Genomic DNA, 3,313 nt, shown 5'->3' on the forward strand with positions numbered 1-3,313 from the left:
GGGGGAGGGGAGGGGGAGGGGGCGGGGGGGGAGGGGGGAGGGGGGAGAGGAAGGGGGAGGGGGGAGTGAGGGGGGGAGAGGGGGGAGGGGGCGGGGGGGAGGGGGAGTGAGGGGGAGGGGGCGGGGGGGGAGGGGGGAGGGGGGAGAGGAAGGGGGAGGGGGGAGTGAGGGGGGGAGAGGGGGGAGGGGGCGGGGGGGAGGGGGAGTGAGGGGGAGGGGGCGGGGGGGAGGGGGCGGGGGGAGGGGGGAGGGGAGGGGGGAGTGAGGGGGGGGAGAGGGGGGAGGGGGAGGGGGCAGGGGGGGAGGGGAGGGGGGGAGGGGGAGTGAGGGGGAGGGGGCGGGGGGGGAGGGGAGGGGGGGAGGGGAGAGGGGGGGAGGGGGAGTGAGGGGGGGGAGAGGGGGGGAGGGGGAGTGAGGGGGAGGGGAGGGGGGAGGGGGGGAGGGGGCGGGGGGGGAGGGGGGGGAGAGGGGGGGAGGGGGCGGGGGGGAGGGGGAGTGAGGGGGAGGGGGCGGGGGGGAGGGGGGAGGGGGGAGAGGAAGGGGGAGGGGGGAGTGAGGGGGGGAGAGGGGGGAGGGGGCGGGGGGGGAGGGGGAGTGAGGGGGAGGGGGCGGGGGGGAGGGGGCGGGGGGAGGGGGGGAGGGGAGGGGGAGTGAGGGGGGGGAGAGGGGGGAGGGGGAGGGGGCAGGGGGGGAGGGGAGGGGGGGGGAGGGGGAGTGAGGGGGGGGAGAGGGGGGGAGGGGGAGTGAGGGGGAGGGGAGGGGGGGAGGGGAGAGGGGGGGAGGGGGAGTGAGGGGGGGGAGAGGGGGGGAGGGGGAGTGAGGGGGAGGGGAGGGGGGAGGGGGGGGAGGGGGCGGGGGGAGGGGGGAGGGGAGGGGGGAGGGGGAGTGAGGGTGGGGGGGGGAGGGGGGAGTGAGGGGGGGGAGAGGGGGGGAGGGGGCGGGGGGGGAGGGGGAGTGAGGGGGAGGGGGCGGGGGGGGAGGGGGGAGGGGGCGGGGGGAGGGGGGGAGGGGGAGGGGGCGGGGGGGGAGTGAGGGGGAGGGGGGGGAGGGGAGGGGGGGAGGGGGAGTGAGGGTGGGGGGGGAGGGGGGAGGGGGCGGGGGGAGGGGGGGAGGGGAGGGGGGGAGGGGGAGTGAGGGTGGGGGGGGGAGGGGGAGTGAGGGTGGGGGGGGGAGGGGGAGTGAGGGGGAGTGAGGGGGCGGGGGGGAGGGGGGAGGGGGCGGGGGGAGGGGGGGAGGGGAGGGGGGGAGGGGGAGTGAGGGTGGGGGGGGAGGGGGGAGGGGGCGGGGGGAGGGGGGGAGGGGAGGGGGGGAGGGGAGTGAGGGTGGGGGGGGGAGGGGGGAGGGGGCGGGTCGCTGTCTGTTCTGGGCAATGGTTGGGGAGTGTCCCGAACAGGGGCCGGTTCCTGTTACGGGCAGGGGGCGGGGTCTTTGACGCAGGGGGCGGGGTCTTTGACGCAGGGGGCGGGTCCGTGTCGGGGGGAGGGGTCTGTGTTGGAGGGGGCGGGGTCTGTGACGCAGGGGGCGGGTCCTTAACGCAGGGGGCGGGGTCTGTGTCGGAGGGGGCGGGTCTTTGGCGGAAGGGGCGGGTCTTTGGCGGAAGGGGCGGGTCTTTGACGGAGGGGCGGGGCCTAAGCCGCGGCCCCGCGGCCTGACGTCCTGTTGTTGCTGAGTCTCCGGGATTTTCCCGGGCCGCCCCCAGGGCCGGGAATGAGGTCGGAGCGTAGATCCGGGAGCGGAATGTTGGGTGAGAGAGAGAGAGATCCGGGACCGGGAGAGTCCGGGATCAGGGATCCGGGATCAGGAGAGACAGGGATTGGGAGAGACAGGGATCGGGAGAGACAGGGATCGGGAGAGTCAGGGATCGGGAGAGACAGGGATTGGGAGAGACAGGGATTGGGAGAGACAGGGATTGGGAGAGACAGGGATTGGGAGAGTCAGGGATTGGGAGAGACAGGGATTGGGAGAGTCAGGGATTGGGAGAGACAGGGATTGGGAGAGACAGGGATTGGGAGAGTCAGGGATTGGGAGAGACAGGGATTGGGAGAGTCTGGGATCAGGGATCCGGGATCAGGAGAGACAGGGATCGGGAGAGACAGGGATTGGGAGAGACAGGGATTGGGAGAGACAGGGATTGGGAGAGTCTGGGATTGGGAGAGTCTGGCTTTGTGCTGGTGCGTCTGATTGGGATTGGGACGGTCAGGCATTGGGAAAGGGAGAGGCATGGATTAGGATTGGGAAGACCAGGGATAGGGAGAGTTAGGGATTCAGAATGAGAGAGTCAATGATTCAGAACAGGAGAGTGGAATTGGGAGAGTCAGTGTTCAGGATTGAGTGTGTCAGGGATTGGGAGAGTCTGGTATAGGGAGATTCAAGGATTGGGATGGGGGAGTCAGGGATTGGGAGAGTCAAGGATCAAGAGAATCAGGGACCCAGAAGGAGAGAGAGAGGTACCCGGACCAGGATGGTCAGCAGTCAGGGATTGGGATGGGGGTATTTGTTGTCATTTAGTCCCATTAATGTCTTTTGGACGATTTTGTATATTGATTGCTTTCAGTTCCTTATTCTCACCCGGTCCTTGGTTTCCCATTCTTTCTGGAATCGACTGTGAAGACAGATACAAAGTCTTTGTTTAACATCTCTGCCATTTCCTTATCCCCATCTCAATCTGTCTCTAATGGGCCAATGTTAACTTTTACTAATCCCTTCCCATTTACAGACTTATCAAAATGTTTACAAACTGGTTCTCTATAATTTATTCACATATTCTCTTTCCGTATTCCTTATCACTTTCCTGGTCCTCCTTTGCTGAATTCTAAAACTGTCCCAAAGCTCTGGTGTATTCTTTTTGACAACATTGTAAACCTCTTCCTTTAATTTGATACCTATCACTAACTCTTCTTGTTAACTGTGTTTGGAGCACTTTTCCTGTGCAGTTTGTGTGATTTAAGAAAATATATACAGATATGATGTAAATGATGTATTAATACTTTAAGTGCTAACCATTGCTTGTCTATAGACCATAGACCACAGCTGGAGTATTACGTGCAGTTTTGGTCTCCCTACCTAAGAAAGGATATACTTGCCATGGAGGGAGTGCAGCGAAGGTTCACTAGGCTGATACCGGGGATGGCGGGACTGTCGTATGAGGAGAGATTGGTTCGGATGGGCCTGTATTCACTAGAGTTCAGAAGAATGAGAGGGGATCTGATTGAAACATAAAATTCTTACAGGGTTAGACAGACTGGATGAAGGGAGGATATTTCCCCTGGTTGGGGAGTCTAGAACCAGGGGCCACAGTCTCAGGATACGGGGC

The 3,313-nt window shown here is 64.8% G+C and overlaps 1 protein-coding gene across 4 annotated transcripts in view; it reads left to right on the plus strand.

Moving 5' to 3' along the window:
* Positions 1 to 1,641: 1,641 nt before the first annotated feature.
* Positions 1,642 to 3,313, plus strand: part of LOC144672863 (rho-related BTB domain-containing protein 1-like) — a 102,782-nt gene continuing 101,110 nt past the window's right edge. For all 4 annotated transcript variants that reach the window (XM_078534850.1, XM_078534852.1, XM_078534851.1 and 1 more), the window contains exon 1: positions 1,642 to 1,744. The gene's annotated coding sequence lies outside the window, so the exon portion shown is untranslated. The remainder of the gene's footprint in view (positions 1,745 to 3,313) is intronic.

The sequence above is a fragment of the Cetorhinus maximus genome, unplaced genomic scaffold, assembly GCF_964194155.1.
Source record: "Cetorhinus maximus unplaced genomic scaffold, sCetMax3.hap1.1 HAP1_SCAFFOLD_125, whole genome shotgun sequence".
Taxonomy (NCBI): domain Eukaryota; kingdom Metazoa; phylum Chordata; class Chondrichthyes; order Lamniformes; family Cetorhinidae; genus Cetorhinus; species Cetorhinus maximus.